The sequence below is a fragment of the Gasterosteus aculeatus genome, chromosome 2 (genome assembly GCF_964276395.1).
Source record: "Gasterosteus aculeatus chromosome 2, fGasAcu3.hap1.1, whole genome shotgun sequence".
NCBI classification, from domain to species: Eukaryota; Metazoa; Chordata; class Actinopteri; order Perciformes; family Gasterosteidae; genus Gasterosteus; species Gasterosteus aculeatus.
The window spans coordinates 22,796,243-22,814,037 of record NC_135689.1 but is presented as its reverse complement, the minus strand read 5'-3'; the positions used below and the strand labels follow the sequence as shown (position 1 = coordinate 22,814,037).

The window sequence follows — 17,795 nt, the reverse complement described above, 5'->3', positions numbered from 1 at the left end:
TGTCTTTTACAGATCGAAATGAAAAAGTTTACAGCACCTGGGATTCCCAGGCGGTCTTCCATCCAAGTACTAACCAGGCCCTACTCTGCTTAGCTTCTGAGATCAGACGAGATCAGGCGGAGCCAGAGAGGTATGGCCGTAAGCAACTGTATGTCCTCTTTCTAATCTTTTAAAATGTGTCAAAGGTTTTGGAGTTTTGATAATGAAAAAGGAGTCACTTTCTAATGCCTTCTCGATTTCTTCCAGAGAGAGAAATGAAAAAGCTTACGGCACCTGGGATTCCCAGGCGGTCTTCCATCCAAGTACTAACCAGGCCCTACTCTGCTTAGCTTCTGAGATCAGACGAGATCAGGCGGAGCCAGAGAGGTATGGCCGTAAGCAACTGTATGTCCTCTTTCTAATCTTTTAAAATGTGTCAAAGGTTTTGGAGTTTTGATAATGAAAAAGGATTCACTTTCTAATGCCTTCTCAATTTCTTCCAGAGAGAGAAATGAAAAAGCTTACGGCACCTGGGATTCCCAGGCGGTCTTCCATCCAAGTACTAACCAGGCCCTACTCTGCTTAGCTTCTGAGATCAGACGAGATCAGGCGGAGCCAGAGAGGTATGGCCGTAAGCAACTGTATGTCCTCTACCTAATCTTTTAAAATGTGTCAAAGGTTTTGTAGTTTTGACAATTAAATGGAGTCACTTTCTAAGGCCTTCTCTGTGTCTTTTACAGATAGAAATGAAAAAGCTTACGGCACCTGGGATTCCCAGGCGGTCTTCCATCCAAGTACTAACCAGGCCCTACTCTGCTTAGCTTCTGAGATCAGACGAGATCAGGCGGAGCCAGAGAGGTATGGCCGTAAGCAACTGTATGTCCTCTTCCTAATCTTTTAAAACGTGTCAAAGGTTTTGTAGTTTTGACAATGAAATGGAGTCACTTTCTAAGGCCTTCTCTGTGTCTTTTACAGATAGAAATGAAAAAGCTTACGGCACCTGGGATTCCCAGGCGGTCTTCCATCCAAGTACTAACCAGGCCCTACTCTGCTTAGCTTCTGAGATCAGACGAGATCAGGCGGAGCCAGAGAGGTATGGCCGTAAGCAACTGTATGTCCTCTTCCTAATCTTTTAAAATGTGTCAAAGGTTTTGGAGTTTTGATAATGAAAAAGGAGTCACTTTCTAATGCCTTCTCGATTTCTTCCAGAGAGAGAAATGAAAAAGCTTACGGCACCTGGGATTCCCAGGCGGTCTTCCATCCAAGTACTAACCAGGCCCTACTCTGCTTAGCTTCTGAGATCAGGCGGAGCCAGAGAGGTATGGCCGTAAGCAACTGTATGTCCTCTTCCTAATCTTTTAAAATGTGTCAAAGGTTTTGGAGTTTTGATAATGAAAAAGGATTCACTTTCTAATGCCTTCTCAATTTCTTCCAGAGAGAGAAATGAAAAAGCTTACGGCACCTGGGATTCCCAGGCGGTCTTCCATCCAAGTACTAACCAGGCCCTACTCTGCTTAGCTTCTGAGATCAGACGAGATCAGGCGGAGCCAGAGAGGTATGGCCGTAAGCAACTGTATGTCCTCTTCCTAATATTTTAAAATGTGTCAAAGGTTTTGTAGTTTTGACAATGAAATGGAGTCACTTTCTAAGGCCTTCTCTGTGTCTTTTACAGATAGAAATGAAAAAGCTTACGGCACCTGGGATTCCCAGGCGGTCTTCCATCCAAGTACTAACCAGGCCCTACTCTGCTTAGCTTCTGAGATCAGACGAGATCAGGCGGAGCCAGAGAGGTATGGCCGTAAGCAACTGTATGTCCTCTTCCTAATATTTTAAAATGTGTCAAAGGTTTTGGAGTTTTGATAATGAAAAAGGATTCACTTTCTAATGCCTTCTCAATTTCTTCCAGAGAGAGAAATGAAAAAGCTTACGGCACCTGGGATTCCCAGGCGGTCTTCCATCCAAGTACTAACCAGGCCCTACTCTGCTTAGCTTCTGAGATCAGACGAGATCAGGCGGAGCCAGAGAGGTATGGCCGTAAGCAACTGTATGTCCTCTTCCTAATATTTTAAAATGTGTCAAAGGTTTTTGAGTTTTGATAATGAAAAAGGATTCACTTTCTAATGCCTTCTCAATTTCTTCCAGAGAGAGAAATGAAAAAGCTTACGGCACATGGGATTCCCAGGCGGTCTTCCATCCAAGTACTAACCAGGCCCTACTCTGCTTAGCTTCTGAGATCAGACGAGATCAGGCGGAGCCAGAGAGGTATGGCCGTAAGCAACTGTATGTCCTCTACCTAATCTTTTAAAACGTGTCAAAGGTTTTGTAGTTTTGACAATTAAATGGAGTCACTTTCTAAGGCCTTCTCTGTGTCTTTTACAGATAGAATTGAAAAAGCTTACGGCACCTGGGATTCCCAGGCGGTCTTCCATCCAAGTACTAACCAGGCCCTACTCTGCTTAGCTTCTGAGATCAGACGAGATCAGGCGGAGCCAGAGAGGTATGGCCGTAAGCAACTGTATGTCCTCTTCCTAATCTTTTAAAACGTGTCAAAGGTTTTGTAGTTTTGACAATGAAATGGAGTCACTTTCTAAGGCCTTCTCTGTGTCTTTTACAGATAGAAATGAAAAAGCTTACGGCACCTGGGATTCCCAGGCGGTCTTCCATCCAAGTACTAACCAGGCCCTACTCTGCTTAGCTTCTGAGATCAGACGAGATCAGGCGGAGCCAGAGAGGTATGGCCGTAAGCAACTGTATGTCCTCTACCTAATCTTTTAAAATGTGTCAAAGGTTTTGTAGTTTTGACAATGAAATGGAGTCACTTTCTAAGGCCTTCTCTGTGTCTTTTACAGATCGAAATGAAAAAGCGTACAGCACCTGGGATTCCCAGGCGGTCTTCCATCCAAGTACTAACCAGGCCCTACTCTGCTTAGCTTCTGAGATCAGACGGAGCCAGAGAGGTATGGCCGTAAGCAACTGTATGTCCTCTTCCTAATCTTTTAAAATGTGTCAAAGGTTTTGGAGTTTTGATAATGAAAAAGGAGTCACTTTCTAAGGCCTTCTCGATTTCTTCCAGAGAGAGAAATGAAAAAGCTTACGGCACCTGGGATTTCCAGGCGGTCTTCCATCCAAGTACTAACCAGGCCCTACTCTGCTTAGCTTCTGAGATCTGACGAGATCAGGCGGAGCCAGAGAGGTATGGCCGTAAGCAACTGTATGTCCTCTTCCTAATCTTTTAAAATGTGTCAAAGGTTTTGTAGTTTTGACAATGAAATGGAGTCACTTTCTAAGGCCTTCTCTGTGTCTTTTACAGATCGAAATGAAAAAGCTTACAGCACCTGGGATTCCCAGGCGGTCTTCCATCCAAGTACTAACCAGGCCCTACTCTGCTTAGCTTCTGAGATCTGACGAGATCAGGCGGAGCCAGAGAGGTATGGCCGTAAGCAACTGCATGTCCTCTACCTAATCTTTTAAAATGTGTCAAAGGTTTTGGAGTTTTGATAATGAAAAAGGAGTCACTTTCTAAGGCCTTCTCTGTGTCTTTTACAGATCGAAATGAAAAAGCTTACAGCACCTGGGATTCCCAGGCGGTCTTCCATCCAAGTACTAACCAGGCCCTACTCTGCTTAGCTTCTGAGATCAGACGAGATCAGGCGGAGCCAGAGAGGTATGGCCGTAAGCAACTGTATGTCCTCTTCCTAATCTTTTAAAATGTGTCAAAGGTTTTGGAGTTTTGATAATGAAAAAGGAGTCACTTTCTAATGCCTTCTCGATTTCTTCCAGAGAGAGAAATGAAAAAGCTTACGGCACCTGGGATTCCCAGGCGGTCTTCCATCCAAGTACTAACCAGGCCCTACTCTGCTTAGCTTCTGAGATCAGACGAGATCAGGCGGAGCCAGAGAGGTATGGCCGTAAGAAACTGTATGTCCTCTTCCTAATCTTTTAAAATGTGTCAAAGGTTTTGTAGTTTTGACAATGAAATGGAGTCACTTTCTAAGGCCTTCTCTGTGTCTTTTACAGATCGAAATGAAAAAGCGTACAGCACCTGGGATTCCCAGGCGGTCTTCCATCCAAGTACTAACCAGGCCCTACTCTGCTTAGCTTCTGAGATCTGACGAGATCAGGCGGAGCCAGAGAGGTATGGCCGTAAGCAACTGTATGTCCTCTTCCTAATCTTTTAAAATGTGTCAAAGGTTTTGTAGTTTTGACAATGAAATGGAGTCACTTTCTAAGGCCTTCTCTGTGTCTTTTACAGATCGAAATGAAAAAGCTTACAGCACCTGGGATTCCCAGGCGGTCTTCCATCCAAGTACTAACCAGGCCCTACTCTGCTTAGCTTCTGAGATCAGACGGAGCCAGAGAGGTATGGCCGTAAGCAACTGTATGTCCTCTTCCTAATCTTTTAAAATGTGTCAAAGGTTTTGGAGTTTTGATAATGAAAAAGGAGTCACTTTCTAAGGCCTTCTCGATTTCTTCCAGAGAGAGAAATGAAAAAGCTTACGGCACCTGGGATTCCCAGGCGGTCTTCCATCCAAGTACTAACCAGGCCCTACTCTGCTTAGCTTCTGAGATCTGACGAGATCAGGCGGAGCCAGAGAGGTATGGCCGTAAGCAACTGTATGTCCTCTTCCTAATCTTTTAAAATGTGTCAAAGGTTTTGTAGTTTTGACAATGAAATGGAGTCACTTTCTAAGGCCTTCTCTGTGTCTTTTACAGATCGAAATGAAAAAGCTTACAGCACCTGGGATTCCCAGGCGGTCTTCCATCCAAGTACTAACCAGGCCCTACTCTGCTTAGCTTCTGAGATCTGACGAGATCAGGCGGAGCCAGAGAGGTATGGCCGTAAGCAACTGCATGTCCTCTACCTAATCTTTTAAAATGTGTCAAAGGTTTTGGAGTTTTGATAATGAAAAAGGAGTCACTTTCTAAGGCCTTCTCTGTGTCTTTTACAGATCGAAATGAAAAAGCTTACAGCACCTGGGATTCCCAGGCGGTCTTCCATCCAAGTACTAACCAGGCCCTACTCTGCTTAGCTTCTGAGATCAGACGAGATCAGGCGGAGCCAGAGAGGTATGGCCGTAAGCAACTGTATGTCCTCTTCCTAATCTTTTAAAATGTGTCAAAGGTTTTGGAGTTTTGATAATGAAAAAGGAGTCACTTTCTAATGCCTTCTCGATTTCTTCCAGAGAGAGAAATGAAAAAGCTTACGGCACCTGGGATTCCCAGGCGGTCTTCCATCCAAGTACTAACCAGGCCCTACTCTGCTTAGCTTCTGAGATCAGACGAGATCAGGCGGAGCCAGAGAGGTATGGCCGTAAGAAACTGTATGTCCTCTTCCTAATCTTTTAAAATGTGTCAAAGGTTTTGTAGTTTTGACAATGAAATGGAGTCACTTTCTAAGGCCTTCTCTGTGTCTTTTACAGATCGAAATGAAAAAGTTTACAGCACCTGGGATTCCCAGGCGGTCTTCCATCCAAGTACTAACCAGGCCCTACTCTGCTTAGCTTCTGAGATCAGACGAGATCAGGCGGAGCCAGAGAGGTATGGCCGTAAGCAACTGTATGTCCTCTACCTAATCTTTTAAAATGTGTCAAAGGTTTTGTAGTTTTGACAATGAAATGGAGTCACTTTCTAAGGCCTTCTCTGTGTCTTTTACAGATAGAAATGAAAAAGCTTACGGCACCTGGGATTCCCAGGCGGTCTTCCATCCAAGTACTAACCAGGCCCTACTCTGCTTAGCTTCTGAGATCTGACGAGATCAGGCGGAGCCAGAGAGGTATGGCCGTAAGCAACTGTATGTCCTCTTCCTAATCTTTTAAAATGTGTCAAAGGTTTTGTAGTTTTGACAATGAAATGGAGTCACTTTCTAAGGCCTTCTCTGTGTCTTTTACAGATCGAAATGAAAAAGCTTACAGCACCTGGGATTCCCAGGCGGTCTTCCATCCAAGTACTAACCAGGCCCTACTCTGCTTAGCTTCTGAGATCTGACGAGATCAGGCGGAGCCAGAGAGGTATGGCCGTAAGCAACTGCATGTCCTCTACCTAATCTTTTAAAATGTGTCAAAGGTTTTGGAGTTTTGATAATGAAAAAGGAGTCACTTTCTAAGGCCTTCTCTGTGTCTTTTACAGATCGAAATGAAAAAGCTTACAGCACCTGGGATTCCCAGGCGGTCTTCCATCCAAGTACTAACCAGGCCCTACTCTGCTTAGCTTCTGAGATCAGACGAGATCAGGCGGAGCCAGAGAGGTATGGCCGTAAGCAACTGTATGTCCTCTTCCTAATCTTTTAAAATGTGTCAAAGGTTTTGGAGTTTTGATAATGAAAAAGGAGTCACTTTCTAATGCCTTCTCGATTTCTTCCAGAGAGAGAAATGAAAAAGCTTACGGCACCTGGGATTCCCAGGCGGTCTTCCATCCAAGTACTAACCAGGCCCTACTCTGCTTAGCTTCTGAGATCAGACGAGATCAGGCGGAGCCAGAGAGGTATGGCCGTAAGAAACTGTATGTCCTCTTCCTAATCTTTTAAAATGTGTCAAAGGTTTTGTAGTTTTGACAATGAAATGGAGTCACTTTCTAAGGCCTTCTCTGTGTCTTTTACAGATCGAAATGAAAAAGTTTACAGCACCTGGGATTCCCAGGCGGTCTTCCATCCAAGTACTAACCAGGCCCTACTCTGCTTAGCTTCTGAGATCAGACGAGATCAGGCGGAGCCAGAGAGGTATGGCCGTAAGCAACTGTATGTCCTCTACCTAATCTTTTAAAATGTGTCAAAGGTTTTGTAGTTTTGACAATGAAATGGAGTCACTTTCTAAGGCCTTCTCTGTGTCTTTTACAGATAGAAATGAAAAAGCTTACGGCACCTGGGATTCCCAGGCGGTCTTCCATCCAAGTACTAACCAGGCCCTACTCTGCTTAGCTTCTGAGATCTGACGAGATCAGGCGGAGCCAGAGAGGTATGGCCGTAAGCAACTGTATGTCCTCTTCCTAATCTTTTAAAATGTGTCAAAGGTTTTGTAGTTTTGACAATGAAATGGAGTCACTTTCTAAGGCCTTCTCTGTGTCTTTTACAGATCGAAATGAAAAAGCTTACAGCACCTGGGATTCCCAGGCGGTCTTCCATCCAAGTACTAACCAGGCCCTACTCTGCTTAGCTTCTGAGATCAGACGGAGCCAGAGAGGTATGGCTGTAAGCAACTGTATGTCCTCTTCCTAATCTTTTAAAATGTGTCAAAGGTTTTGGAGTTTTGATAATGAAAAAGGAGTCACTTTCTAATGCCTTCTCGATTTCTTCCAGAGAGAGAAATGAAAAAGCTTACGGCACCTGGGATTCCCAGGCGGTCTTCCATCCAAGTACTAACCAGGCCCTACTCTGCTTAGCTTCTGAGATCAGACGAGATCAGGCGGAGCCAGAGAGGTATGGCCGTAAGCAACTGTATGTCCTCTACCTAATCTTTTAAAATGTGTCAAAGGTTTTGTAGTTTTGACAATGAAATGGAGTCACTTTCTAAGGCCTTCTCTGTGTCTTTTACAGATCGAAATGAAAAAGCTTACAGCACCTGGGATTCCCAGGCGGTCTTCCATCCAAGTACTAACCAGGCCCTACTCTGCTTAGCTTCTGAGATCTGACGAGATCAGGCGGAGCCAGAGAGGTATGGCCGTAAGCAACTGTATGTCCTCTACCTAATCTTTTAAAATGTGTCAAAGGTTTTGGAGTTTTGATAATGAAAAAGGAGTCACTTTCTAAGGCCTTCTCTGTGTCTTTTACAGATCGAAATGAAAAAGCTTACAGCACCTGGGATTCCCAGGCGGTCTTCCATCCAAGTACTAACCAGGCCCTACTCTGCTTAGCTTCTGAGATCAGACGAGATCAGGCCGAGCCAGAGAGGTATGGCCGTAAGCAACTGTATGTCCTCTTCCTAATCTTTTAAAATGTGTCAAAGGTTTTGGAGTTTTGATAATGAAAAAGGAGTCACTTTCTAATGCCTTCTCGATTTCTTCCAGAGAGAGAAATGAAAAAGCTTACGGCACCTGGGATTCCCAGGCGGTCTTCCATCCAAGTACTAACCAGGCCCTACTCTGCTTAGCTTCTGAGATCAGACGAGATCAGGCGAAGCCAGAGAGGTATGGCCGTAAGCAACTGTATGTCCTCTTCCTAATATTTTAAAATGTGTCAAAGGTTTTGGAGTTTAGATAATGAAAAAGGAGTCACTTTCTAATGCCTTCTCGATTTCTTCCAGAGAGAGAAATGAAAAAGCTTACAGCACCTGGGATTCCCAGGCGGTCTTCCATCCAAGTACTAACCAGGCCCTACTCTGCTTAGCTTCTGAGATCTGACGAGATCAGGCGGAGCCAGAGAGGTATGGCCGTAAGCAACTGTATGTCCTCTTCCTAATCTTTTAAAATGTGTCAAAGGTTTTGTAGTTTTGACAATGAAATGGAGTCACTTTCTAAGGCCTTCTCTGTGTCTTTTACAGATCGAAATGAAAAAGTTTACAGCACCTGGGATTCCCAGGCGGTCTTCCATCCAAGTACTAACCAGGCCCTACTCTGCTTAGCTTCTGAGATCAGACGAGATCAGGCGGAGCCAGAGAGGTATGGCCGTAAGCAACTGTATGTCCTCTACCTAATCTTTTAAAATGTGTCAAAGGTTTTGTAGTTTTGACAATGAAATGGAGTCACTTTCTAAGGCCTTCTCTGTGTCTTTTACAGATAGAAATGAAAAAGCTTACGGCACCTGGGATTCCCAGGCGGTCTTCCATCCAAGTACTAACCAGGCCCTACTCTGCTTAGCTTCTGAGATCTGACGAGATCAGGCGGAGCCAGAGAGGTATGGCCGTAAGCAACTGTATGTCCTCTTCCTAATCTTTTAAAATGTGTCAAAGGTTTTGTAGTTTTGACAATGAAATGGAGTCACTTTCTAAGGCCTTCTCTGTGTCTTTTACAGATCGAAATGAAAAAGCTTACAGCACCTGGGATTCCCAGGCGGTCTTCCATCCAAGTACTAACCAGGCCCTACTCTGCTTAGCTTCTGAGATCTGACGAGATCAGGCGGAGCCAGAGAGGTATGGCCGTAAGCAACTGCATGTCCTCTACCTAATCTTTTAAAATGTGTCAAAGGTTTTGGAGTTTTGATAATGAAAAAGGAGTCACTTTCTAAGGCCTTCTCTGTGTCTTTTACAGATCGAAATGAAAAAGCTTACAGCACCTGGGATTCCCAGGCGGTCTTCCATCCAAGTACTAACCAGGCCCTACTCTGCTTAGCTTCTGAGATCAGACGAGATCAGGCGGAGCCAGAGAGGTATGGCCGTAAGCAACTGTATGTCCTCTTCCTAATCTTTTAAAATGTGTCAAAGGTTTTGGAGTTTTGATAATGAAAAAGGAGTCACTTTCTAATGCCTTCTCGATTTCTTCCAGAGAGAGAAATGAAAAAGCTTACGGCACCTGGGATTCCCAGGCGGTCTTCCATCCAAGTACTAACCAGGCCCTACTCTGCTTAGCTTCTGAGATCAGACGAGATCAGGCGGAGCCAGAGAGGTATGGCCGTAAGAAACTGTATGTCCTCTTCCTAATCTTTTAAAATGTGTCAAAGGTTTTGTAGTTTTGACAATGAAATGGAGTCACTTTCTAAGGCCTTCTCTGTGTCTTTTACAGATCGAAATGAAAAAGTTTACAGCACCTGGGATTCCCAGGCGGTCTTCCATCCAAGTACTAACCAGGCCCTACTCTGCTTAGCTTCTGAGATCAGACGAGATCAGGCGGAGCCAGAGAGGTATGGCCGTAAGCAACTGTATGTCCTCTACCTAATCTTTTAAAATGTGTCAAAGGTTTTGTAGTTTTGACAATGAAATGGAGTCACTTTCTAAGGCCTTCTCTGTGTCTTTTACAGATAGAAATGAAAAAGCTTACGGCACCTGGGATTCCCAGGCGGTCTTCCATCCAAGTACTAACCAGGCCCTACTCTGCTTAGCTTCTGAGATCTGACGAGATCAGGCGGAGCCAGAGAGGTATGGCCGTAAGCAACTGTATGTCCTCTTCCTAATCTTTTAAAATGTGTCAAAGGTTTTGTAGTTTTGACAATGAAATGGAGTCACTTTCTAAGGCCTTCTCTGTGTCTTTTACAGATCGAAATGAAAAAGCTTACAGCACCTGGGATTCCCAGGCGGTCTTCCATCCAAGTACTAACCAGGCCCTACTCTGCTTAGCTTCTGAGATCAGACGGAGCCAGAGAGGTATGGCTGTAAGCAACTGTATGTCCTCTTCCTAATCTTTTAAAATGTGTCAAAGGTTTTGGAGTTTTGATAATGAAAAAGGAGTCACTTTCTAATGCCTTCTCGATTTCTTCCAGAGAGAGAAATGAAAAAGCTTACGGCACCTGGGATTCCCAGGCGGTCTTCCATCCAAGTACTAACCAGGCCCTACTCTGCTTAGCTTCTGAGATCAGACGAGATCAGGCGGAGCCAGAGAGGTATGGCCGTAAGCAACTGTATGTCCTCTACCTAATCTTTTAAAATGTGTCAAAGGTTTTGTAGTTTTGACAATGAAATGGAGTCACTTTCTAAGGCCTTCTCTGTGTCTTTTACAGATCGAAATGAAAAAGCTTACAGCACCTGGGATTCCCAGGCGGTCTTCCATCCAAGTACTAACCAGGCCCTACTCTGCTTAGCTTCTGAGATCTGACGAGATCAGGCGGAGCCAGAGAGGTATGGCCGTAAGCAACTGTATGTCCTCTACCTAATCTTTTAAAATGTGTCAAAGGTTTTGGAGTTTTGATAATGAAAAAGGAGTCACTTTCTAAGGCCTTCTCTGTGTCTTTTACAGATCGAAATGAAAAAGCTTACAGCACCTGGGATTCCCAGGCGGTCTTCCATCCAAGTACTAACCAGGCCCTACTCTGCTTAGCTTCTGAGATCAGACGAGATCAGGCCGAGCCAGAGAGGTATGGCCGTAAGCAACTGTATGTCCTCTTCCTAATCTTTTAAAATGTGTCAAAGGTTTTGGAGTTTTGATAATGAAAAAGGAGTCACTTTCTAATGCCTTCTCGATTTCTTCCAGAGAGAGAAATGAAAAAGCTTACGGCACCTGGGATTCCCAGGCGGTCTTCCATCCAAGTACTAACCAGGCCCTACTCTGCTTAGCTTCTGAGATCAGACGAGATCAGGCGAAGCCAGAGAGGTATGGCCGTAAGCAACTGTATGTCCTCTTCCTAATATTTTAAAATGTGTCAAAGGTTTTGGAGTTTAGATAATGAAAAAGGAGTCACTTTCTAATGCCTTCTCGATTTCTTCCAGAGAGAGAAATGAAAAAGCTTACAGCACCTGGGATTCCCAGGCGGTCTTCCATCCAAGTACTAACCAGGCCCTACTCTGCTTAGCTTCTGAGATCTGACGAGATCAGGCGGAGCCAGAGAGGTATGGCCGTAAGCAACTGTATGTCCTCTTCCTAATCTTTTAAAATGTGTCAAAGGTTTTGTAGTTTTGACAATGAAATGGAGTCACTTTCTAAGGCCTTCTCTGTGTCTTTTACAGATCGAAATGAAAAAGCTTACAGCACCTGGGATTCCCAGGCGGTCTTCCATCCAAGTACTAACCAGGCCCTACTCTGCTTAGCTTCTGAGATCAGACGAGATCAGGCAGAGCCAGAGAGGTATGGCCGTAAGCAACTGTATGTCCTCTTCCTAATCTTTTAAAATGTGTCTAAGGTTTTGGAGTTTTGATAATGAAAAAGGAGTCACTTTCTAATGCCTTCTCGATTTCTTCCAGAGAGAGAAATGAAAAAGCTTACGGCACCTGGGATTCCCAGGCGGTCTTCCATCCAAGTACTAACCAGGCCCTACTCTGCTTAGCTTCTGAGATCAGACGAGATCAGGCGGAGCCAGAGAGGTATGGCCGTAAGCAACCTTATGTCCTCTACCTAATCTTTTAAAATGTGTCAAAGGTTTTGGAGTTTTGACAATGAAATGGAGTCACTTTCTAAGTTCTTCTTTGTGTCTTTTACAGATCGAAATAAAAAAGCTTACAGCACCTGGGATTCCCAGGCGGTCTTCCATCCAAGTACTAACCAGGCCCTACTCTGCTTAGCTTCTGAGATCAGACGAGATCAGGCGAAGCCAGAGAGGTATGGCCGTAAGCAACTGTATGTCCTCTTCCTAATATTTTAAAATGTGTCAAAGGTTTTGGAGTTTTGATAATGAAAAAGGAGTCACTTTCTAAGGCATTCTCGATTTCTTCCAGAGAGAGAAAGGAAAAAGCTTACGGCACCTGGGATTCCCAGGCAGTCTTCCATCCAAGTACTAACCAGGCCCTACTCTGCTTAGCTTCTGAGATCTGACGAGATCAGGCGGAGCCAGAGGGGTATGGTTGTAAGCAACTGTATGTCCTCTTCCTAATCTTTTAAAATGTGTCAAAGGTTTTGTAGTTTTGACAATGAAATGGAGTCACTTTCTAAGGCCTTCTCTGTGTCTTTTACAGATCGAAATGAAAAAGCTTACAGCACCTGGGATTCCCAGGCGGTCTTCCATCCAAGTACTAACCAGGCCCTACTCTGCTTAGCTTCTGAGATCAGACGAGATCAGGCGGAGCCAGAGAGGTATGGCCGTAAGCAACTGTATGTCCTCTTCCTAATCTTTTAAAATGTGTCAAAGGTTTTGGAGTTTTGATAATGAAAAAGGAGTCTCTTTCTAAGGCCTTCTCGATTTCTTCCAGAGAGAGAAATGAAAAAGCTTACGGCACCTGGGATTCCCAGGCGGTCTTCCATCCAAGTACTAACCAGGCCCTACTCTGCTTAGCTTCTGAGATCAGACGAGATCAGGCGGAGCCAGAGAGGTATGGCCGTAAGCAACTGTATGTCCTCTACCTAATCTTTTAAAATGTGTCAAAGGTTTTGTAGTTTTGACAATGAAATGGAGTCACTTTCTAAGGCCTTCTCTGTGTCTTTTACAGATCGAAATGAAAAAGCTTACGGCACCTGGGATTCCCAGGCGGTCTTCCATCCAAGTACTAACCAGGCCCTACTCTGCTTAGCTTCTGAGATCTGACGAGATCAGGCGGAGCCAGAGAGGTATGGCCGTAAGCAACTGTATGTCCTCTTCCTAATCTTTTAAAATGTGTCAAAGGTTTTGTAGTTTTGACAATGAAATGGAGTCACTTTCTAAGGCCTTCTCTGTGTCTTTTACAGATCGAAATGAAAAAGCTTACAGCACCTGGGATTCCCAGGCGGTCTTCCATCCAAGTACTAACCAGGCCCTACTCTGCTTAGCTTCTGAGATCAGACGAGATCAGGCGGAGCCAGAGAGGTATGGCCGTAAGCAACTGTATGTCCTCTTCCTAATATTTTAAAATGTGTCAAAGGTTTTGGAGTTTTGATAATGAAAAAGGATTCACTTTCTAATGCCTTCTCAATTTCTTCCAGAGAGAGAAATGAAAAAGCTTACGGCACCTGGGATTCCCAGGCGGTCTTCCATCCAAGTACTAACCAGGCCCTACTCTGCTTAGCTTCTGAGATCAGACGAGATCAGGCGGAGCCAGAGAGGTATGGCCGTAAGCAACTGCATGTCCTCTACCTAATCTTTTAAAATGTGTCAAAGGTTTTGTAGTTTTGACAATTAAATGGAGTCACTTTCTAAGGCCTTCTCTGTGTCTTTTACAAATAGAATTGAAAAAGCTTACGGCACCTGCGATTCCCAGGCGGTCTTCCATCCAAGTACTAACCAGGCCCTACTCTGCTTAGCTTCTGAGATCAGACGAGATCAGGCGGAGCCAGAGAGGTATGGCCGTAAGCAACTGTATGTCCTCTTCCTAATCTTTTAAAATGTGTCAAAGGTTTTGGAGTTTTGATAATGAAAAAGGAGTCACTTTCTAATGCCTTCTCGATTTCTTCCAGAGAGAGAAATGAAAAAGCTTACGGCACCTGGGATTCCCAGGCGGTCTTCCATCCAAGTACTAACCAGGCCCTACTCTGCTTAGCTTCTGAGATCAGACGAGATCAGGCGGAGCCAGAGAGGTATGGCCGTAAGCAACTGTATGTCCTCTTCCTAATCTTTTAAAATGTGTCAAAGGTTTTGGAGTTTTGATAATGAAAAAGGAGTCACTTTCTAATGCCTTCTCGATTTCTTCCAGAGAGAGAAATGAAAAAGCTTACGGCACCTGGGATTCCCAGGCGGTCTTCCATCCAAGTACTAACCAGGCCCTACTCTGCTTAGCTTCTGAGATCAGACGAGATCAGGCGGAGCCAGAGAGGTATGGCCGTAAGCAACTGTATGTCCTCTTCCTAATCTTTTAAAATGTGTCAAAGGTTTTGGAGTTTTGATAATGAAAAAGGAGTCACTTTCTAATGCCTTCTCGATTTCTTCCAGAGAGAGAAATGAAAAAGCTTACGGCACCTGGGATTCCCAGGCGGTCTTCCATCCAAGTACTAACCAGGCCCTACTCTGCTTAGCTTCTGAGATCAGACGAGATCAGGCGGAGCCAGAGAGGTATGGCCGTAAGCAACTGTATGTCCTCTACCTAATCTTTTAAAATGTGTCAAAGGTTTTGTAGTTTTGACAATGAAATGGAGTCACTTTCTAAGGCCTTCTCTGTGTCTTTTACAGATCGAAATGAAAAAGCTTACGGCACCTGGGATTCCCAGGCGGTCTTCCATCCAAGTACTAACCAGGCCCTACTCTGCTTAGCTTCTGAGATCTGACGAGATCAGGCGGAGCCAGAGAGGTATGGCCGTAAGCAACTGTATGTCCTCTTCCTAATCTTTTAAAATGTGTCAAAGGTTTTGTAGTTTTGACAATGAAATGGAGTCACTTTCTAAGGCCTTCTCTGTGTCTTTTACAGATCGAAATGAAAAAGCTTACAGCACCTGGGATTCCCAGGCGGTCTTCCATCCAAGTACTAACCAGGCCCTACTCTGCTTAGCTTCTGAGATCAGACGAGATCAGGCGGAGCCAGAGAGGTATGGCCGTAAGCAACTGTATGTCCTCTTCCTAATATTTTAAAATGTGTCAAAGGTTTTGGAGTTTTGATAATGAAAAAGGATTCACTTTCTAATGCCTTCTCAATTTCTTCCAGAGAGAGAAATGAAAAAGCTTACGGCACCTGGGATTCCCAGGCGGTCTTCCATCCAAGTACTAACCAGGCCCTACTCTGCTTAGCTTCTGAGATCAGACGAGATCAGGCGGAGCCAGAGAGGTATGGCCGTAAGCAACTGCATGTCCTCTACCTAATCTTTTAAAATGTGTCAAAGGTTTTGTAGTTTTGACAATTAAATGGAGTCACTTTCTAAGGCCTTCTCTGTGTCTTTTACAAATAGAATTGAAAAAGCTTACGGCACCTGGGATTCCCAGGCGGTCTTCCATCCAAGTACTAACCAGGCCCTACTCTGCTTAGCTTCTGAGATCAGACAAGATCAGGCGGAGCCAGAGAGGTATGGCCGTAAGCAACTGTATGTCCTCTTCCTAATCTTTTAAAATGTGTCAAAGGTTTTGGAGTTTTGATAATGAAAAAGGAGTCACTTTCTAATGCCTTCTCGATTTCTTCCAGAGAGAGAAATGAAAAAGCTTACGGCACCTGGGATTCCCAGGCGGTTTTCCATCCAAGTACTAACCAGGCCCTACTCTGCTTAGCTTCTGAGATCAGACGAGATCAGGCGGAGCCAGAGAGGTATGGCCGTAAGCAACTGTATGTCCTCTTCCTAATCTTTTAAAATGTGTCAAAGGTTTTGGAGTTTTGATAATGAAAAAGGAGTCACTTTCTAATGCCTTCTCGATTTCTTCCAGAGAGAGAAATGAAAAAGCTTACGGCACCTGGGATTCCCAGGCGGTCTTCCATCCAAGTACTAACCAGGCCCTACTCTGCTTAGCTTCTGAGATCAGACGAGATCAGGCGGAGCCAGAGAGGTATGGCCGTAAGCAACTGTATGTCCTCTTCCTAATCTTTTAAAATGTGTCAAAGGTTTTGGAGTTTTGATAATGAAAAAGGAGTCACTTTCTAATGCCTTCTCGATTTCTTCCAGAGAGAGAAATGAAAAAGCTTACGGCACCTGGGATTCCCAGGCGGTCTTCCATCCAAGTACTAACCAGGCCCTACTCTGCTTAGCTTCTGAGATCAGACGAGATCAGGCGGAGCCAGAGAGGTATGGCCGTAAGCAACTGTATGTCCTCTTCCTAATATTTTAAAATGTGTCAAAGGTTTTGGAGTTTTGATAATGAAAAAGGATTCACTTTCTAATGCCTTCTCAATTTCTTCCAGAGAGAGAAATGAAAAAGCTTACGGCACCTGGGATTCCCAGGCGGTCTTCCATCCAAGTACTAACCAGGCCCTACTCTGCTTAGCTTCTGAGATCAGACGAGATCAGGCGGAGCCAGAGAGGTATGGCCGTAAGCAACTGCATGTCCTCTACCTAATCTTTTAAAATGTGTCAAAGGTTTTGTAGTTTTGACAATTAAATGGAGTCACTTTCTAAGGCCTTCTCTGTGTCTTTTACAAATAGAATTGAAAAAGCTTACGGCACCTGGGATTCCCAGGCGGTCTTCCATCCAAGTACTAACCAGGCCCTACTCTGCTTAGCTTCTGAGATCAGACGAGATCAGGCGGAGCCAGAGAGGTATGGCCGTAAGCAACTGTATGTCCTCTTCCTAATCTTTTAAAATGTGTCAAAGGTTTTGGAGTTTTGATAATGAAAAAGGAGTCACTTTCTAATGCCTTCTCGATTTCTTCCAGAGAGAGAAATGAAAAAGCTTACGGCACCTGGGATTCCCAGGCGGTCTTCCATCCAAGTACTAACCAGGCCCTACTCTGCTTAGCTTCTGAGATCAGACGAGATCAGGCGGAGCCAGAGAGGTATGGCCGTAAGCAACTGTATGTCCTCTACCTAATCTTTTAAAATGTGTCAAAGGTTTTGTAGTTTTGACAATGAAATGGAGTCACTTTCTAAGGCCTTCTCTGTGTCTTTTACAGATCGAAATGAAAAAGCTTACGGCACCTGGGATTCCCAGGCGGTCTTCCATCCAAGTACTAACCAGGCCCTACTCTGCTTAGCTTCTGAGATCTGACGAGATCAGGCGGAGCCAGAGAGGTATGGCCGTAAGCAACTGTATGTCCTCTTCCTAATCTTTTAAAATGTGTCAAAGGTTTTGTAGTTTTGACAATGAAATGGAGTCACTTTCTAAGGCCTTCTCTGTGTCTTTTACAGATCGAAATGAAAAAGCTTACAGCACCTGGGATTCCCAGGCGGTCTTCCATCCAAGTACTAACCAGGCCCTACTCTGCTTAGCTTCTGAGATCAGACGAGATCAGGCGGAGCCAGAGAGGTATGGCCGTAAGCAACTGCATGTCCTCTACCTAATCTTTTAAAATGTGTCAAAGGTTTTGTAGTTTTGACAATTAAATGGAGTCACTTTCTAAGGCCTTCTCTGTGTCTTTTACAAATAGAATTGAAAAAGCTTACGGCACCTGGGATTCCCAGGCGGTCTTCCATCCAAGTACTAACCAGGCCCTACTCTGCTTAGCTTCTGAGATCAGACGAGATCAGGCGGAGCCAGAGAGGTATGGCCGTAAGCAACTGTATGTCCTCTTCCTAATCTTTTAAAATGTGTCAAAGGTTTTGGAGTTTTGATAATGAAAAAGGAGTCACTTTCTAATGCCTTCTCGATTTCTTCCAGAGAGAGAAATGAAAAAGCTTACGGCACCTGGGATTCCCAGGCGGTCTTCCATCCAAGTACTAACCAGGCCCTACTCTGCTTAGCTTCTGAGATCAGACGAGATCAGGCGGAGCCAGAGAGGTATGGCCGTAAGCAACTGTATGTCCTCTTCCTAATCTTTTAAAATGTGTCA

At 44.5% G+C, this 17,795-nt stretch overlaps 70 non-coding genes and 6 pseudogenes across 70 annotated transcripts; all 76 read right to left on the bottom strand.

Moving 5' to 3' along the window:
- Window positions 1-25: 25 nt before the first annotated feature.
- Window positions 26-144, bottom strand: LOC144398432 (5S ribosomal RNA). The gene has a single exon (XR_013460579.1). It is a non-coding gene; the product is annotated as a 5S ribosomal RNA (ribosomal RNA).
- Window positions 145-261: 117 nt separating this feature from the next.
- On the bottom strand, window positions 262-380 carry LOC144402088 (5S ribosomal RNA). Its single transcript, XR_013464023.1, has one exon. It is a non-coding gene; the product is annotated as a 5S ribosomal RNA (ribosomal RNA).
- A 117-nt stretch (window positions 381-497) lies between these two features.
- Window positions 498-616, bottom strand: LOC144402087 (5S ribosomal RNA). The gene has a single exon (XR_013464022.1). It is a non-coding gene; the product is annotated as a 5S ribosomal RNA (ribosomal RNA).
- A 116-nt stretch (window positions 617-732) lies between these two features.
- Window positions 733-851, bottom strand: LOC144402086 (5S ribosomal RNA). The gene has a single exon (XR_013464021.1). It is a non-coding gene; the product is annotated as a 5S ribosomal RNA (ribosomal RNA).
- A 116-nt stretch (window positions 852-967) lies between these two features.
- Window positions 968-1,086, bottom strand: LOC144402085 (5S ribosomal RNA). Its single transcript, XR_013464020.1, has one exon. It is a non-coding gene; the product is annotated as a 5S ribosomal RNA (ribosomal RNA).
- A 117-nt stretch (window positions 1,087-1,203) lies between these two features.
- Window positions 1,204-1,312, bottom strand: LOC144399840 (5S ribosomal RNA; annotated as a pseudogene).
- Window positions 1,313-1,429: 117 nt separating this feature from the next.
- LOC144402084 (5S ribosomal RNA) lies at window positions 1,430-1,548 on the bottom strand. The gene has a single exon (XR_013464019.1). It is a non-coding gene; the product is annotated as a 5S ribosomal RNA (ribosomal RNA).
- A 116-nt stretch (window positions 1,549-1,664) lies between these two features.
- LOC144402082 (5S ribosomal RNA) lies at window positions 1,665-1,783 on the bottom strand. Its single transcript, XR_013464017.1, has one exon. It is a non-coding gene; the product is annotated as a 5S ribosomal RNA (ribosomal RNA).
- Window positions 1,784-1,900: 117 nt separating this feature from the next.
- On the bottom strand, window positions 1,901-2,019 carry LOC144402081 (5S ribosomal RNA). Its single transcript, XR_013464016.1, has one exon. It is a non-coding gene; the product is annotated as a 5S ribosomal RNA (ribosomal RNA).
- A 117-nt stretch (window positions 2,020-2,136) lies between these two features.
- Window positions 2,137-2,255, bottom strand: LOC144398913 (5S ribosomal RNA). Its single transcript, XR_013461060.1, has one exon. It is a non-coding gene; the product is annotated as a 5S ribosomal RNA (ribosomal RNA).
- A 116-nt stretch (window positions 2,256-2,371) lies between these two features.
- On the bottom strand, window positions 2,372-2,490 carry LOC144402080 (5S ribosomal RNA). The gene has a single exon (XR_013464015.1). It is a non-coding gene; the product is annotated as a 5S ribosomal RNA (ribosomal RNA).
- A 116-nt stretch (window positions 2,491-2,606) lies between these two features.
- Window positions 2,607-2,725, bottom strand: LOC144402079 (5S ribosomal RNA). The gene has a single exon (XR_013464014.1). It is a non-coding gene; the product is annotated as a 5S ribosomal RNA (ribosomal RNA).
- Window positions 2,726-2,841: 116 nt separating this feature from the next.
- On the bottom strand, window positions 2,842-2,950 carry LOC144399986 (5S ribosomal RNA; annotated as a pseudogene).
- Window positions 2,951-3,067: 117 nt separating this feature from the next.
- LOC144398391 (5S ribosomal RNA) lies at window positions 3,068-3,186 on the bottom strand. Its single transcript, XR_013460538.1, has one exon. It is a non-coding gene; the product is annotated as a 5S ribosomal RNA (ribosomal RNA).
- A 116-nt stretch (window positions 3,187-3,302) lies between these two features.
- LOC144390077 (5S ribosomal RNA) lies at window positions 3,303-3,421 on the bottom strand. The gene has a single exon (XR_013454147.1). It is a non-coding gene; the product is annotated as a 5S ribosomal RNA (ribosomal RNA).
- Window positions 3,422-3,538: 117 nt separating this feature from the next.
- On the bottom strand, window positions 3,539-3,657 carry LOC144396567 (5S ribosomal RNA). The gene has a single exon (XR_013458713.1). It is a non-coding gene; the product is annotated as a 5S ribosomal RNA (ribosomal RNA).
- Window positions 3,658-3,774: 117 nt separating this feature from the next.
- On the bottom strand, window positions 3,775-3,893 carry LOC144397672 (5S ribosomal RNA). The gene has a single exon (XR_013459819.1). It is a non-coding gene; the product is annotated as a 5S ribosomal RNA (ribosomal RNA).
- A 116-nt stretch (window positions 3,894-4,009) lies between these two features.
- Window positions 4,010-4,128, bottom strand: LOC144398497 (5S ribosomal RNA). The gene has a single exon (XR_013460644.1). It is a non-coding gene; the product is annotated as a 5S ribosomal RNA (ribosomal RNA).
- Window positions 4,129-4,244: 116 nt separating this feature from the next.
- On the bottom strand, window positions 4,245-4,353 carry LOC144399883 (5S ribosomal RNA; annotated as a pseudogene).
- A 117-nt stretch (window positions 4,354-4,470) lies between these two features.
- On the bottom strand, window positions 4,471-4,589 carry LOC144399337 (5S ribosomal RNA). The gene has a single exon (XR_013461482.1). It is a non-coding gene; the product is annotated as a 5S ribosomal RNA (ribosomal RNA).
- Window positions 4,590-4,705: 116 nt separating this feature from the next.
- Window positions 4,706-4,824, bottom strand: LOC144390075 (5S ribosomal RNA). The gene has a single exon (XR_013454144.1). It is a non-coding gene; the product is annotated as a 5S ribosomal RNA (ribosomal RNA).
- Window positions 4,825-4,941: 117 nt separating this feature from the next.
- Window positions 4,942-5,060, bottom strand: LOC144396566 (5S ribosomal RNA). Its single transcript, XR_013458712.1, has one exon. It is a non-coding gene; the product is annotated as a 5S ribosomal RNA (ribosomal RNA).
- A 117-nt stretch (window positions 5,061-5,177) lies between these two features.
- LOC144397671 (5S ribosomal RNA) lies at window positions 5,178-5,296 on the bottom strand. Its single transcript, XR_013459818.1, has one exon. It is a non-coding gene; the product is annotated as a 5S ribosomal RNA (ribosomal RNA).
- A 116-nt stretch (window positions 5,297-5,412) lies between these two features.
- LOC144398431 (5S ribosomal RNA) lies at window positions 5,413-5,531 on the bottom strand. The gene has a single exon (XR_013460578.1). It is a non-coding gene; the product is annotated as a 5S ribosomal RNA (ribosomal RNA).
- A 116-nt stretch (window positions 5,532-5,647) lies between these two features.
- LOC144399326 (5S ribosomal RNA) lies at window positions 5,648-5,766 on the bottom strand. The gene has a single exon (XR_013461471.1). It is a non-coding gene; the product is annotated as a 5S ribosomal RNA (ribosomal RNA).
- Window positions 5,767-5,882: 116 nt separating this feature from the next.
- Window positions 5,883-6,001, bottom strand: LOC144390074 (5S ribosomal RNA). The gene has a single exon (XR_013454142.1). It is a non-coding gene; the product is annotated as a 5S ribosomal RNA (ribosomal RNA).
- Window positions 6,002-6,118: 117 nt separating this feature from the next.
- Window positions 6,119-6,237, bottom strand: LOC144396565 (5S ribosomal RNA). Its single transcript, XR_013458711.1, has one exon. It is a non-coding gene; the product is annotated as a 5S ribosomal RNA (ribosomal RNA).
- A 117-nt stretch (window positions 6,238-6,354) lies between these two features.
- Window positions 6,355-6,473, bottom strand: LOC144397670 (5S ribosomal RNA). Its single transcript, XR_013459817.1, has one exon. It is a non-coding gene; the product is annotated as a 5S ribosomal RNA (ribosomal RNA).
- A 116-nt stretch (window positions 6,474-6,589) lies between these two features.
- Window positions 6,590-6,708, bottom strand: LOC144398430 (5S ribosomal RNA). The gene has a single exon (XR_013460577.1). It is a non-coding gene; the product is annotated as a 5S ribosomal RNA (ribosomal RNA).
- A 116-nt stretch (window positions 6,709-6,824) lies between these two features.
- LOC144399315 (5S ribosomal RNA) lies at window positions 6,825-6,943 on the bottom strand. The gene has a single exon (XR_013461460.1). It is a non-coding gene; the product is annotated as a 5S ribosomal RNA (ribosomal RNA).
- Window positions 6,944-7,059: 116 nt separating this feature from the next.
- LOC144399931 (5S ribosomal RNA) lies at window positions 7,060-7,168 on the bottom strand (annotated as a pseudogene).
- Window positions 7,169-7,285: 117 nt separating this feature from the next.
- LOC144402078 (5S ribosomal RNA) lies at window positions 7,286-7,404 on the bottom strand. Its single transcript, XR_013464013.1, has one exon. It is a non-coding gene; the product is annotated as a 5S ribosomal RNA (ribosomal RNA).
- A 116-nt stretch (window positions 7,405-7,520) lies between these two features.
- Window positions 7,521-7,639, bottom strand: LOC144390073 (5S ribosomal RNA). Its single transcript, XR_013454141.1, has one exon. It is a non-coding gene; the product is annotated as a 5S ribosomal RNA (ribosomal RNA).
- Window positions 7,640-7,756: 117 nt separating this feature from the next.
- LOC144399244 (5S ribosomal RNA) lies at window positions 7,757-7,875 on the bottom strand. Its single transcript, XR_013461389.1, has one exon. It is a non-coding gene; the product is annotated as a 5S ribosomal RNA (ribosomal RNA).
- Window positions 7,876-7,992: 117 nt separating this feature from the next.
- LOC144400897 (5S ribosomal RNA) lies at window positions 7,993-8,111 on the bottom strand. Its single transcript, XR_013462832.1, has one exon. It is a non-coding gene; the product is annotated as a 5S ribosomal RNA (ribosomal RNA).
- A 117-nt stretch (window positions 8,112-8,228) lies between these two features.
- On the bottom strand, window positions 8,229-8,347 carry LOC144390072 (5S ribosomal RNA). The gene has a single exon (XR_013454140.1). It is a non-coding gene; the product is annotated as a 5S ribosomal RNA (ribosomal RNA).
- Window positions 8,348-8,463: 116 nt separating this feature from the next.
- On the bottom strand, window positions 8,464-8,582 carry LOC144398429 (5S ribosomal RNA). The gene has a single exon (XR_013460576.1). It is a non-coding gene; the product is annotated as a 5S ribosomal RNA (ribosomal RNA).
- A 116-nt stretch (window positions 8,583-8,698) lies between these two features.
- Window positions 8,699-8,817, bottom strand: LOC144399304 (5S ribosomal RNA). Its single transcript, XR_013461449.1, has one exon. It is a non-coding gene; the product is annotated as a 5S ribosomal RNA (ribosomal RNA).
- A 116-nt stretch (window positions 8,818-8,933) lies between these two features.
- On the bottom strand, window positions 8,934-9,052 carry LOC144390067 (5S ribosomal RNA). The gene has a single exon (XR_013454138.1). It is a non-coding gene; the product is annotated as a 5S ribosomal RNA (ribosomal RNA).
- Window positions 9,053-9,169: 117 nt separating this feature from the next.
- LOC144396563 (5S ribosomal RNA) lies at window positions 9,170-9,288 on the bottom strand. The gene has a single exon (XR_013458709.1). It is a non-coding gene; the product is annotated as a 5S ribosomal RNA (ribosomal RNA).
- A 117-nt stretch (window positions 9,289-9,405) lies between these two features.
- Window positions 9,406-9,524, bottom strand: LOC144397669 (5S ribosomal RNA). Its single transcript, XR_013459816.1, has one exon. It is a non-coding gene; the product is annotated as a 5S ribosomal RNA (ribosomal RNA).
- Window positions 9,525-9,640: 116 nt separating this feature from the next.
- Window positions 9,641-9,759, bottom strand: LOC144398428 (5S ribosomal RNA). The gene has a single exon (XR_013460575.1). It is a non-coding gene; the product is annotated as a 5S ribosomal RNA (ribosomal RNA).
- Window positions 9,760-9,875: 116 nt separating this feature from the next.
- Window positions 9,876-9,994, bottom strand: LOC144399293 (5S ribosomal RNA). The gene has a single exon (XR_013461438.1). It is a non-coding gene; the product is annotated as a 5S ribosomal RNA (ribosomal RNA).
- A 116-nt stretch (window positions 9,995-10,110) lies between these two features.
- On the bottom strand, window positions 10,111-10,219 carry LOC144399930 (5S ribosomal RNA; annotated as a pseudogene).
- Window positions 10,220-10,336: 117 nt separating this feature from the next.
- LOC144402077 (5S ribosomal RNA) lies at window positions 10,337-10,455 on the bottom strand. The gene has a single exon (XR_013464012.1). It is a non-coding gene; the product is annotated as a 5S ribosomal RNA (ribosomal RNA).
- A 116-nt stretch (window positions 10,456-10,571) lies between these two features.
- LOC144390065 (5S ribosomal RNA) lies at window positions 10,572-10,690 on the bottom strand. The gene has a single exon (XR_013454134.1). It is a non-coding gene; the product is annotated as a 5S ribosomal RNA (ribosomal RNA).
- A 117-nt stretch (window positions 10,691-10,807) lies between these two features.
- LOC144399243 (5S ribosomal RNA) lies at window positions 10,808-10,926 on the bottom strand. Its single transcript, XR_013461388.1, has one exon. It is a non-coding gene; the product is annotated as a 5S ribosomal RNA (ribosomal RNA).
- Window positions 10,927-11,043: 117 nt separating this feature from the next.
- On the bottom strand, window positions 11,044-11,162 carry LOC144400896 (5S ribosomal RNA). The gene has a single exon (XR_013462831.1). It is a non-coding gene; the product is annotated as a 5S ribosomal RNA (ribosomal RNA).
- Window positions 11,163-11,279: 117 nt separating this feature from the next.
- On the bottom strand, window positions 11,280-11,398 carry LOC144390063 (5S ribosomal RNA). Its single transcript, XR_013454133.1, has one exon. It is a non-coding gene; the product is annotated as a 5S ribosomal RNA (ribosomal RNA).
- Window positions 11,399-11,514: 116 nt separating this feature from the next.
- Window positions 11,515-11,633, bottom strand: LOC144398046 (5S ribosomal RNA). The gene has a single exon (XR_013460193.1). It is a non-coding gene; the product is annotated as a 5S ribosomal RNA (ribosomal RNA).
- A 117-nt stretch (window positions 11,634-11,750) lies between these two features.
- On the bottom strand, window positions 11,751-11,869 carry LOC144402076 (5S ribosomal RNA). Its single transcript, XR_013464011.1, has one exon. It is a non-coding gene; the product is annotated as a 5S ribosomal RNA (ribosomal RNA).
- A 116-nt stretch (window positions 11,870-11,985) lies between these two features.
- Window positions 11,986-12,104, bottom strand: LOC144393381 (5S ribosomal RNA). Its single transcript, XR_013456226.1, has one exon. It is a non-coding gene; the product is annotated as a 5S ribosomal RNA (ribosomal RNA).
- A 117-nt stretch (window positions 12,105-12,221) lies between these two features.
- LOC144399783 (5S ribosomal RNA) lies at window positions 12,222-12,340 on the bottom strand (annotated as a pseudogene).
- A 116-nt stretch (window positions 12,341-12,456) lies between these two features.
- On the bottom strand, window positions 12,457-12,575 carry LOC144396562 (5S ribosomal RNA). Its single transcript, XR_013458708.1, has one exon. It is a non-coding gene; the product is annotated as a 5S ribosomal RNA (ribosomal RNA).
- A 117-nt stretch (window positions 12,576-12,692) lies between these two features.
- LOC144402075 (5S ribosomal RNA) lies at window positions 12,693-12,811 on the bottom strand. The gene has a single exon (XR_013464010.1). It is a non-coding gene; the product is annotated as a 5S ribosomal RNA (ribosomal RNA).
- A 116-nt stretch (window positions 12,812-12,927) lies between these two features.
- Window positions 12,928-13,046, bottom strand: LOC144399282 (5S ribosomal RNA). Its single transcript, XR_013461427.1, has one exon. It is a non-coding gene; the product is annotated as a 5S ribosomal RNA (ribosomal RNA).
- A 116-nt stretch (window positions 13,047-13,162) lies between these two features.
- Window positions 13,163-13,281, bottom strand: LOC144396561 (5S ribosomal RNA). The gene has a single exon (XR_013458707.1). It is a non-coding gene; the product is annotated as a 5S ribosomal RNA (ribosomal RNA).
- A 117-nt stretch (window positions 13,282-13,398) lies between these two features.
- Window positions 13,399-13,517, bottom strand: LOC144402074 (5S ribosomal RNA). The gene has a single exon (XR_013464009.1). It is a non-coding gene; the product is annotated as a 5S ribosomal RNA (ribosomal RNA).
- A 116-nt stretch (window positions 13,518-13,633) lies between these two features.
- Window positions 13,634-13,752, bottom strand: LOC144398346 (5S ribosomal RNA). Its single transcript, XR_013460493.1, has one exon. It is a non-coding gene; the product is annotated as a 5S ribosomal RNA (ribosomal RNA).
- Window positions 13,753-13,869: 117 nt separating this feature from the next.
- Window positions 13,870-13,988, bottom strand: LOC144402073 (5S ribosomal RNA). The gene has a single exon (XR_013464008.1). It is a non-coding gene; the product is annotated as a 5S ribosomal RNA (ribosomal RNA).
- A 117-nt stretch (window positions 13,989-14,105) lies between these two features.
- Window positions 14,106-14,224, bottom strand: LOC144402071 (5S ribosomal RNA). Its single transcript, XR_013464006.1, has one exon. It is a non-coding gene; the product is annotated as a 5S ribosomal RNA (ribosomal RNA).
- A 117-nt stretch (window positions 14,225-14,341) lies between these two features.
- Window positions 14,342-14,460, bottom strand: LOC144402070 (5S ribosomal RNA). Its single transcript, XR_013464005.1, has one exon. It is a non-coding gene; the product is annotated as a 5S ribosomal RNA (ribosomal RNA).
- A 116-nt stretch (window positions 14,461-14,576) lies between these two features.
- Window positions 14,577-14,695, bottom strand: LOC144399270 (5S ribosomal RNA). The gene has a single exon (XR_013461415.1). It is a non-coding gene; the product is annotated as a 5S ribosomal RNA (ribosomal RNA).
- A 116-nt stretch (window positions 14,696-14,811) lies between these two features.
- LOC144396560 (5S ribosomal RNA) lies at window positions 14,812-14,930 on the bottom strand. Its single transcript, XR_013458706.1, has one exon. It is a non-coding gene; the product is annotated as a 5S ribosomal RNA (ribosomal RNA).
- Window positions 14,931-15,047: 117 nt separating this feature from the next.
- LOC144402069 (5S ribosomal RNA) lies at window positions 15,048-15,166 on the bottom strand. The gene has a single exon (XR_013464004.1). It is a non-coding gene; the product is annotated as a 5S ribosomal RNA (ribosomal RNA).
- Window positions 15,167-15,282: 116 nt separating this feature from the next.
- On the bottom strand, window positions 15,283-15,401 carry LOC144398516 (5S ribosomal RNA). Its single transcript, XR_013460663.1, has one exon. It is a non-coding gene; the product is annotated as a 5S ribosomal RNA (ribosomal RNA).
- Window positions 15,402-15,518: 117 nt separating this feature from the next.
- Window positions 15,519-15,637, bottom strand: LOC144397092 (5S ribosomal RNA). The gene has a single exon (XR_013459237.1). It is a non-coding gene; the product is annotated as a 5S ribosomal RNA (ribosomal RNA).
- Window positions 15,638-15,754: 117 nt separating this feature from the next.
- On the bottom strand, window positions 15,755-15,873 carry LOC144402068 (5S ribosomal RNA). The gene has a single exon (XR_013464003.1). It is a non-coding gene; the product is annotated as a 5S ribosomal RNA (ribosomal RNA).
- A 117-nt stretch (window positions 15,874-15,990) lies between these two features.
- LOC144402067 (5S ribosomal RNA) lies at window positions 15,991-16,109 on the bottom strand. Its single transcript, XR_013464002.1, has one exon. It is a non-coding gene; the product is annotated as a 5S ribosomal RNA (ribosomal RNA).
- Window positions 16,110-16,226: 117 nt separating this feature from the next.
- LOC144402066 (5S ribosomal RNA) lies at window positions 16,227-16,345 on the bottom strand. The gene has a single exon (XR_013464001.1). It is a non-coding gene; the product is annotated as a 5S ribosomal RNA (ribosomal RNA).
- Window positions 16,346-16,461: 116 nt separating this feature from the next.
- LOC144402065 (5S ribosomal RNA) lies at window positions 16,462-16,580 on the bottom strand. Its single transcript, XR_013464000.1, has one exon. It is a non-coding gene; the product is annotated as a 5S ribosomal RNA (ribosomal RNA).
- Window positions 16,581-16,697: 117 nt separating this feature from the next.
- Window positions 16,698-16,816, bottom strand: LOC144402064 (5S ribosomal RNA). The gene has a single exon (XR_013463999.1). It is a non-coding gene; the product is annotated as a 5S ribosomal RNA (ribosomal RNA).
- A 116-nt stretch (window positions 16,817-16,932) lies between these two features.
- LOC144399259 (5S ribosomal RNA) lies at window positions 16,933-17,051 on the bottom strand. The gene has a single exon (XR_013461404.1). It is a non-coding gene; the product is annotated as a 5S ribosomal RNA (ribosomal RNA).
- Window positions 17,052-17,167: 116 nt separating this feature from the next.
- On the bottom strand, window positions 17,168-17,286 carry LOC144396559 (5S ribosomal RNA). Its single transcript, XR_013458705.1, has one exon. It is a non-coding gene; the product is annotated as a 5S ribosomal RNA (ribosomal RNA).
- Window positions 17,287-17,402: 116 nt separating this feature from the next.
- On the bottom strand, window positions 17,403-17,521 carry LOC144402063 (5S ribosomal RNA). The gene has a single exon (XR_013463998.1). It is a non-coding gene; the product is annotated as a 5S ribosomal RNA (ribosomal RNA).
- A 117-nt stretch (window positions 17,522-17,638) lies between these two features.
- On the bottom strand, window positions 17,639-17,757 carry LOC144402062 (5S ribosomal RNA). The gene has a single exon (XR_013463997.1). It is a non-coding gene; the product is annotated as a 5S ribosomal RNA (ribosomal RNA).
- Window positions 17,758-17,795: the final 38 nt, after the last annotated feature.